Source organism: Mesoplodon densirostris (assembly GCF_025265405.1).
Source record: "Mesoplodon densirostris isolate mMesDen1 chromosome Y unlocalized genomic scaffold, mMesDen1 primary haplotype SUPER_Y_unloc_1, whole genome shotgun sequence".
In the NCBI taxonomy this organism is placed as follows: Eukaryota; Metazoa; Chordata; class Mammalia; order Artiodactyla; family Ziphiidae; genus Mesoplodon; species Mesoplodon densirostris.
In genome coordinates this window covers 6,806,965-6,818,415 of record NW_026778236.1, presented here as the reverse complement: position 1 = coordinate 6,818,415, position 11,451 = coordinate 6,806,965, and positions in this window count along the sequence as shown.

Below are 11,451 nucleotides of genomic sequence, written 5' to 3'. Positions count from 1 at the left end.
CACAATAATCCATGAAACTTCTCTGACCAATGCTCTAAGCCCTTGTTATCACAATGCTCCATTACCCCTGTCATAACAATGCTCCATGACCTCGGTCATCACAAAGTTCCACGGCCCTGTCATCACAAGGCTCCGTGACACTTGTCATCTCAATGCTCCAAGACGCCTGCAATTACAATGCCCCAAGCCCTTGTCATCACAGAGCTCCATGACACATGTCGTCAGAATGCTCCTTGGCCCTCTCAGCACAATGATCCATGCTCATGTCATCACGATGCTCCTAGATCCCTGTCATCACAATCCTCCATGACCCCTGGCATCACAGTGCACCATCCCCATCATTATAATGCTTCATGCTATTGTCATCATAATGAAATCAAAATGCACCATGACCTCTGGCATCACAATGCTTCAAACCCTTGTGATCACAATGTTCCATGACACTTGTCATCACAACGCCCCATGAGGCTCCTCTTCACCATTATCTGTGGACTTCTCTTCACAATGCTCCATGCCCTTTCCATCACAAGGCTCCATGCCATTGTCATCACAATACCCCACAAGATGGTCATCAGAATGCTCCATGACACTTGTCATCACAATGCTAAATGACCCCTGTCCTCACAATGCTCCATGCCCCTTGTCATTACAGTACTCCAAGACACTCGTCATCACAATGATCCAAGGTCTTCGCATCACAATGCTCCATGGTCTTGCCATCACAAAGCTCCATGCCCTGATCATCCCAATGCTCCATGTCCATTGTCATAACAATTCTCAACGTCCTTGTCATCACAATGGTCCATGACACTTCACATCATAATGTTACATGCACATGTCAGCACAATTCTCCATTCACTTGTCATCACAATGCTCCATGACCCTTGTCATAGCAAGCTCCATGCACTTTTCATCACAGTGCTTCACGACCTTGTCATCAAAATTCTCAATGGCCCTTGTCATCACAATGCCCCATTCCCTTGTCATCACAATGCTCCATGCCCTTGTCATCACAAAGCTCCATGACGCATGTCATCAGAATCCTCCATGGCCTTCTCATCACAATGCTCCATGCCCATGTCATCACCATGCTCCAAGACCCCTGTAATCACAATGCTCCATGCCCCTTTTCATCTCAATACTCCATGCACCCTTTCCTCACAATGCACCATGAACATCATCATAATGCTTCTTGCTATTGTCATCACAATGAAATCAAAATGCTCCATGACCTCTCTCATCAGACTGCTCCAAACGCTTGTGATCACAATGTTCTATAACACTTGTCATCACAACGCCCAATGACGCTCGTCATCACAATTATCCATGGTCTTCTCATCACAATGCTCCATGACCTTTGTCATCACAATGCTCAATACACTTGTCATCACAATGCTCCCTGACACTTGACGTCAGTATGCTCCTTGAAGCCTGTCATGACAAGGCTCCATGCCTTTTTCATCACAAGGCTCCATGCCCTTGTCATCACAAAGTCCATGATGCATGTCATCAGAAAGCTCCATGGGCTTCTCATCACAATGCTCCATGCCCTTGTCATCACAATACTCCAAGACCCTTGTAATCACAGTGTTCCATGTCCATTATCATCAGAATGCTCCATGAGATTTGTCATCACAAGGCTCCATGATCTTCTCATAACAATGCTCCAGAACCTTGTCATCACAGTGTTCCATTCCCTTATCACCACAATGCCCCATGACACCTGTCATCACATTACTCCATGAATATTTTCCCCACAATGCTCCATGCCTTTGTCAGCAAAATGCTACATGACTTGTCATCACAATGCTCCATGTGCTTGTCTTCACAATCTTCCCTTACCATATTCATCCCAATCCTCCATAAAACATGGGATCACATTGCTTCATGCCCTTGTCATCACAATGCTCCACGTCTTGAAATCAAAAGGCTCCATGACCTCTGTCATCACCATGCTCCAAACCCTTGTGATCACAATGTTCCATAACACTTGTCATCACAATGCCCTATGACGCTCGTCATCACAATTATCCATGGTTTTATCATCACAATGCTCCTGACCTTTGTCATCCAATGCTCAATACAGTTGTCATCACAACGCTCCCGGACCCTTGTCATCACTATGCTCCTTGAACCCAGTCATGACATGGCTCCATGCCTTTTTCATCACAATGATCCATGCCCTTTTCTTCGCAAGGCTCCAAGAACCCTGTAATCACAATGCTCCATGCCCCTGTCATCACATAACTCCATGACACATGTCATCAGAATGCTCCATGGACTTCTCATCACAATGCTCCATGCCTTTGTCATCACAATGCTCCAAGAGCCCTGTAATCACAATGCTCCATGCCCCTTTTCATCAGAGTGCTCCATGAGACTTGTCATCACCAGGCTCCTGGTCTACTCATCATAATGCTCCAGGATCTTGTCATCACAATGCTCCTTTCCCTTTTCATCACAATGCTCCATGAAACCTGTCATCACAATACACCAAGAATATTTTAAGCCCAATGTTCCATACCCTTGTTATCCCAATGCTCAATGACCACTGTAATCACCATGCTCCATGCCTTTGTCAGGAAAATCCTACATGAACCTGCCATCACAATGCTCCATGCGCTTGTCGTCACAATCCTCCATGAAACTTGGAATCACATTGCCCCATACACTTGTCATCACAATGCTCCATGGTCCTTGAAATCACTGTGCTCAATGACCTCTGTCATCACAATGCTACAAACACTTGTGATCACAATGCTCCATAGCACTTTGCATCACAATGCTCCATGCCATTGTCATCACAATGCTTCATGACTTTGGCATCACCATGCTCAATAAACTTGTCATCACAATTCTCCCTGAAACTTGTCGTCAGAATGCTCATTGAAACCTGTCATGAAAAGGCTCCATGCCATTTTCATCACAATGCTCCATGCCCTTTTCATCACAATGTTCCATGCCATTGTCATCACAATACTCCACAAGATGGTGATCAGAATGCTCCATTACACTTGTCATCACAATGCTACATGTCCCTTGTCATTACAGTGCTCCAAGACACTCGTCATCACAATTATCCATGGTCTTCTCATCGCAATGCTCCACGGTCTTGCCAGCACAATGCTCCATGCCCTGGTCATCCCAATGCTCCATGTGCATTGTCATCACAATTCTCCTCGTCCCTGTCATCACTATGTTCCATGACACTCTCATCATAATGTTACATGATCGTGTCATCACAATTCTCCATGCACTTGTCATTGCAATGCTCAATGACCCTTTTCATAGCAAGCTCCATGTGCTTTTCATCACAGTGCTTCACGACATTGTCTTCAAAATTCTCAATGGCCCTTGGCATCACAATGCTCCATGTCCTTGTCATCACAATGCTCCATGCCATTGTCATCACAATGGACCCTGACATACGTCATCACAATGCTTCTTGACACCTGCCTTCACAATACTCCATGACATTGTCATCACAATGATCCATGCCCTTGTCTTCACAATGCTCCAAGAACCCTGTAATCACAAAGCTCCATGCCCCTTATCATCACAATGTTCCATGACCCCTGTCCTCACAATGCTGCATGAGTACTGTCATCTCAACCCTCCATGACCCCTGAAAAAACAATGATCCGGGACGCTTCTCATCAAAATTCTCCATGGCCATTGTCATCCCAATGCTCCATGAAACCTGTAATCACAATGAACTGTAACGCCTGTCATCACAGTGCTCCATGACACTTGTCATCACGATGCTCCATGCCTTTGTCATCAAAATGCTACATGACCTTGTCATCATAATGCTCCCTGCCCTTCTCATCACAATGTACCATGCCCTTGACCTCAATATGCTTCATGACCTTTGTCATCACAAATCTCCATGACCCTTGGCACCACAGTGCTCCATGCCACTGTCATCACACTGCTCCATGAACCCTCTCATCACATTGCACCATGCCCCTGTCATCACAAAGCTCCATGCCGCTTGTCATCACAATGTTCCATGCCCTTCTCATCACAATGCTCTATGTCCTTGTCATTACATTCCTACATGACCCATGTATCACAATATTCCATGCCCTTGTCATCACAATGCTGAATGCACACTCTCATCACAATAATCCATGAAACTTCTCTGACCAATGCTCTAAGCCCTTGTTATCACAATGCTCCATTACCCCTGTCATAACAATGCTCCATGACCTCGGTCATCACAAAGTTCCACGGCCCTGTCATCACAAGGCTCCGTGACACTTGTCATCTCAATGCTCCAAGACGCCTGCAATTACAATGCCCCAAGCCCTTGTCATCACAAAGCTCCATGACACATGTCGTCAGAATGCTCCTTGGCCCTCTCAGCACAATGATCCATGCTCATGTCATCACGATGCTCCTAGACCCCTGTCATCACAATCCTCCATGACCCCTGGCATCACAGAGCACCATCCCCATCATCATAATGCTTCATGCTATTGTCATCATAATGAAATCAAAATGCACCATGACCTCTGGCATCACAATGCTTCAAACCCTTGTGATCAGAATGTTCCATGACACTTGTCATCACAACGCCCCATGAGGCTCCTCTTCACCATTATCTCTGGACTTCTCTTCACAATGCTCCATGCCCTTTCCATCACAATGCTCCATGCCATTGTCATCACAATACCCCACAAGATGGTCATCAGAATGCTCCATGACACTTGTCATCACAATGCTAAATGACCCCTGTCCTCACAATGCTCCATGCCCCTTGTCATTACAGTACTCCAAGACACTCGTAATCACAATGATCCAAGGCCTTCGCATCACAATGCTCCACGGTCTTGCCATCACAAAGCTCCATGCCCTGATCATCCCAATGCTCCATGTCCATTGTCATAACAATTCTCAACGTCCTTGTCATCACAATGGTCCATGACACTTCACATCATAATGTTACATGCACATGTCAGCACAATTCTCCATTCACTTGTCATCACAATGCTCCATGACCCTTGTCATAGCAAGCTCCATGCACTTGTCATCACAGTGCTTCACGACCTTGTCATCAAAATTCTCAATGGCCCTTGTCATCACAATGCCCCATTCCCTTGTCATCACAATGCTCCATGCCCTTGTCATCACAAAGCTCCATGACGCATGTCATCAGAATCCTCCATGGCCTTCTCATCACAATGCTCCATGCCCATGTCATCACCATGCTCCAAGACCCTGTAATCACAATGCTCCATGCCCCTTTTCATCTCAATACTCCATGCACCCTTTCATCACAATGCACCATGAACATCATCATAATGCTTCTTGCTATTGTCATCACAATGAAATCGAAATGCTACATGACCTCTCTCATCAGACTGCTCCAAACGCTTGTGATCACAATGTTCTATAACACTTGTCATCACAACGCCCAATGACGCTCGTCATCACAATTATCCATGGTCTTCTCATCACAATGCTCCATGACCTTTGTCATCACAATGCTCAATACACTTGTCATCACAATGCTCCCTGACACTTGACGTCAGTATGCTCCTTGAAGCCTGTCATGACAAGGCTCCATGCCTTTTTCATCACAAGGCCCCATGCCCTTGTCATCACAAAGTCCATGATGCATGTCATCAGAAAGCTCCATGGGCTTCTCATCACAATGCTCCATGCCCTTGTCATCACAATACTCCAAGACCCTTGTAATCACAGTGTTCCATGTCCATTATCATCAGAATGCTCCATGAGATTTGTCATCACAAGGCTCCATGATCTTCTCATAACAATGCTCCAGAACCTTGTCATCACAGTGTTCCATTCCCTTATCACCACAATGCCCCATGACACCTGTCATCACATTACTCCATGAATATTTTCCCCACAATGCTCCATGCCTTTGTCAGCAAAATGCTACATGACTTGTCATCACAATGCTCCATGCGCTTGTCTTCACAATCTTCCCTTACCATATTCATCCCAATCCTCCATAAAACATGGGATCACATTGCTTCATGCCCTTGTCATCACAATGCTCCACGTCTTGAAATCAAAAGGCTCCATGACCTCTGTCATCACCATGCTCCAAACCCTTGTAATCACAATGTTCCATAACACTTGTCATCACAATGCCCTATGACGCTCGTCATCACAATTATCCATGGTTTTATCATCACAATGCTCCTGACCTTTGTCATCCAATGCTCAATACAGTTGTCATCACAACGCTCCCGGACCCTTGTCATCACTATGCTCCTTGAACCCAGTCATGACATGGCTCCATGCCTTTTTCATCACAATGATCCATGCCCTTTTCTTCGCAAGGCTCCAAGAACCCTGTAATCACAATGCTCCATGCCCCTGTCATCACATAACTCCATGACACATGTCATCAGAATGCTCCATGGACTTCTCATCACAATGCTCCATGCCTTTGTCATCACAATGCTCCAAGAGCCCTGTAATCACAATGCTCCATGCCCCTTTTCATCAGAGTGCTCCATGAGACTTGTCATCACCAGGCTCCTGGTCTACTCATCATAATGCTCCAGGATCTTGTCATCACAATGCTCCTTTCCCTTTTCATCACAATGCTCCATGAAACCTGTCATCGCAATACACCAAGAATATTTTAAGCCCAATGTTCCATACCCTTGTTATCCCAGTGCTCAATGACCACTGTAATCACCATGCTCCATGCCTTTGTCAGGAAAATCCTACATGAACCTGCCATCACAATGCTCCATGCGCTTGTCGTCACAATCCTCCATGAAACTTGGAATCACATTGCCCCATACACTTGTCATCACAATGCTCCATGGTCCTTGAAATCACTGTGCTCAATGACCTCTGTCATCACAATGCTACAAACACTTGTGATCACAATGCTCCATAGCACTTTGCATCACAATGCTCCATGCCATTGTCATCACAATGCTTCATGACTTTGGCATCACCATGCTCAATAAACTTGTCATCACAATGCTCCCTGACACTTGTCGTCAGAATGCTCATTGAAACCTGTCATGAAAAGGCTCCATGCCATTTTCATCACAATGCTCCATGCCCTTTTCATCACAATGTTCCATGCCATTGTCATCACAATACTCCACAAGATGGTGATCAGAATGCTCCATTACACTTGTCATCACAATGCTACATGTCCCTTGTCATTACAGTGCTCCAAGACACTCGTCATCACAATTATCCATGATCTTCTCATCGCAATGCTCCACGGTCTTGCCAGCACAATGCTCCATGCCCTGGTCATCCCAATGCTCCATGTGCATTGTCATCACAATTCTCCTCGTCCCTGTCATCACTATGTTCCATGACACTCTCATCATAATGTTACATGATCGTGTCATCACAATTCTCCATGCACTTGTCATTGCAATGCCCAATGACCCTTTCATAGCAAGCTGCATGTGCTTGTCATCACAGTGCTTCACGACATTGTCTTCAAAATTCTCAATGGCCCTTGGCATCACAATGCTCCATGTCCTTGTCATCACAATGCTCCATGCCATTGTCATCACAATGGACCCTGACATACGTCATCACAATGCTTCTTGACACCTGCCTTCACAATACTCCATGACATTGTCATCACAATGATCCATGCCCTTGTCTTCACAATGCTCCAAGAACCCTGTAATCACAAAGCTCCATGCCCCTTATCATCACAATGTTCCATGACCCCTGTCCTCACAATGCTGCATGAGTACTGTCATCTCAACCCTCCATGACCCCTGAAAAAACAATGATCTGGGACGCTTCTCATCAAAATTCTCCATGACCATTGTCATCCCAATGCTCCATGAAACCTGTAATCACAATGAACTGTAACGCCTGTCATCACAGTGCTCCATGACACTTGTCATCACGATGCTCCATGCCTTTGTCATCAAAATGCTACATGACCTTGTCATCATAATGCTCCCTGCCCTTCTCATCACAATGTACCATGCCCTTGACCTCAATATGCTTCATGACCTTTGTCATCACAAATCTCCATGACCCTTGGCACCACAGTGCTCCATGCCACTGTCATCACACTGCTCCATGAACCCTCTCATCACATTGCACCATGCCCCTGTCATCACAAAGCTCCATGCCGCTTGTCATCACAATGTTCCATGCCCTTCTCATCACAATGCTCTATGTCCTTGTCATTACATTCCTACATGACACATGTATCACAATATTCCATGCCCTTGTCATCACAATGCTGCATGCACACTCTCATCACAATAATCCATGAAACTTCTCTGACCAATGCTCTAAGCCCTTGTTATCACAATGCTCCATTACCCCTGTCATAACAATGCTCCATGACCTCGGTCATCACAAAGTTCCACGGCCCTGTCATCACAAGGCTCCGTGACACTTGTCATCTCAATGCTCCAAGACGCCTGCAATTACAATGCCCCAAGCCCTTGTCATCACAAAGCTCCATGACACATGTCGTCAGAATGCTCCTTGGCCCTCTCAGCACAATGATCCATGCTCATGTCATCACGATGCTCCTAGACCCCTGTCATCACAATCCTCCATGACCCCTGGCATCACAGTGCACCATCCCCATCATCATAATGCTTCATGCTATTGTCATCATAATGAAATCAAAATGCACCATGACCTCTGGCATCACAATGCTTCAAACCCTTGTGATCAGAATGTTCCATGACACTTGTCATCACAACGCCCCATGAGGCTCCTCTTCACCATTATCTCTGGACTTCTCTTCACAATGCTCCATGCCCTTTCCATCACAATGCTCCATGCCATTGTCATCACAATACCCCACAAGATGGTCATCAGAATGCTCCATGACACTTGTCATCACAATGCTAAATGACCCCTGTCCTCACAATGCTCCATGCCCCTTGTCATTACAGTACTCCAAGACACTCGTCATCACAATTATCCAAGGTCTTCGCATCACAATGCTCCACGGTCTTGCCATCACAAAGCTCCATGCCCTGATCATCCCAATGCTCCATGTCCATTGTCATAACAATTCTCAACGTCCTTGTCATCACAATGGTCCATGACACTTCACATCATAATGTTACATGCACATGTCAGCACAATTCTCCATTCACTTGTCATCACAATGCTCCATGACCCTTGTCATAGCAAGCTCCATGCACTTGTCATCACAGTGCTTCACGACCTTGTCATCAAAATTCTCAATGGCCCTTGTCATCACAATGCCCCATTCCCTTGTCATCACAATGCTCCATGCCCTTGTCATCACAAAGCTCCATGACGCATGTCATCAGAATCCTCCATGGCCTTCTCATCACAATGCTCCATGCCCATGTCATCACCATGCTCCAAGACCCTGTAATCACAATGCTCCATGCCCCTTTTCATCTCAATACTCCATGCACCCTTTCACCACAATGCACCATGAACATCATCATAATGCTTCTTGCTATTGTCATCACAATGAAATCGAAATGCTCCATGACCTCTCTCATCAGACTGCTCCAAACGCTTGTGATCACAATGTTCTATAACACTTGTCATCACAACGCCGAATGACGCTCGTCATCACAATTATCCATGGTCTTCTCATCACAATGCTCCATGACCTTTGTCATCACAATGCTCAATACACTTGTCATCACAATGCTCCCTGACACTTGACGTCAGTATGCTCCTTGAAGCCTGTCATGACAAGGCTCCATGCATTTTTCATCACAAGGCTCCATGCCCTTGTCATCACAAAGTCCATGATGCATGTCATCAGAAAGCTCCATGGGCTTCTCATCACAATGCTCCATGCCCTTGTCATCACAATACTCCAAGACCCTTGTAATCACAGTGTTCCATGTCCATTATCATCAGAATGCTCCATGAGATTTGTCATCACAAGGCTCCATGATCTTCTCATAACAATGCTCCAGAACCTTGTCATCACAGTGTTCCATTCCCTTATCACCACAATGCCCCATGACACCTGTCATCACATTACTCCATGAATATTTTCCCCACAATGCTCCATGCCTTTGTCAGCAAAATGCTACATGACTTGTCATCACAATGCTCCATGCGCTTGTCTTCACAATCTTCCCTTACCATATTCATCCCAATCCTCCATAAAACATGGGATCACAATGCTCCCTGACACTTGACGTCAGTATGCTCCTTGAAGACTGTCATGACAAGGCTCCATGCATTTTTCATCACAAGGCTCCATGCCCTTGTCATCACAAAGTCCATGATGCATGTCATCAGAAAGCTCCATGGGCTTCTCATCACAATGCTCCATGCCCTTGTCATCACAATACTCCAAGACCCTTGTAATCACAGTGTTCCATGTCCATTATCATCAGAATGCTCCATGAGATTTGTCATCACAAGGCTCCATGATCTTCTCATAACAATGCTCCAGAACCTTGTCATCACAGTGTTCCATTCCCTTATCACCACAATGCCCCATGACACCTGTCATCACATTACTCCATGAATATTTTCCCCACAATGCTCCATGCCTTTGTCAGCAAAATGCTACATGACTTGTCATCACAATGCTCCATGCGCTTGTCTTCACAATCTTCCCTTACCATATTCATCCCAATCCTCCATAAAACATGGGATCACATTGCTTCATGCCCTTGTCATCACAATGCTCCACGTCTTGAAATCAAAAGGCTCCATGACCTCTGTCATCACCATGCTCCAAACCCTTGTGATCACAATGTTCCATAACACTTGTCATCACAATGCCCTATGACGCTCGTCATCACAATTATCCATGGTTTTATCATCACAATGCTCCTGACCTTTGTCATCCAATGCTCAATACAGTTGTCATCACAACGCTCCCGGACCCTTGTCATCACTATGCTCCTTGAACCCAGTCATGACATGGCTCCATGCCTTTTTCATCACAATGATCCATGCCCTTTTCTTCGCAAGGCTCCAAGAACCCTGTAATCACAATGCTCCATGCCCCTGTCATCACATAACTCCATGACACATGTCATCAGAATGCTCCATGGACTTCTCATCACAATGCTCCATGCCTTTGTCATCACAATGCTCCAAGAGCCCTGTAATCAGAATGCTCCATGCCCCTTTTCATCAGAGTTCTCCATTAGACTTGTCATCACCAGGCTCCTGGTCTACTCATCATAATGCTCCAGGATCTTGTCATCACAATGCTCCTTTCCCTTTTCATCACAATGCTCCATGAAACCTGTCATCACAATACACCAAGAATATTTTAAGCCCAATGTTCCATACCCTTGTTATCCCAATGCTCAATGACCACTGTAATCACCATGCTCCATGCCTTTGTCAGGAAAATCCTACATGAACCTGCCATCAAAATGCTCCATGCACTTGTCGTCAAAATCCTCCATGAAACTTGGAATCACATTGCCCCATACACTTGTCATCACAATGCTCCATGGTCCTTGAAATCACTGTGCTCAATGACCT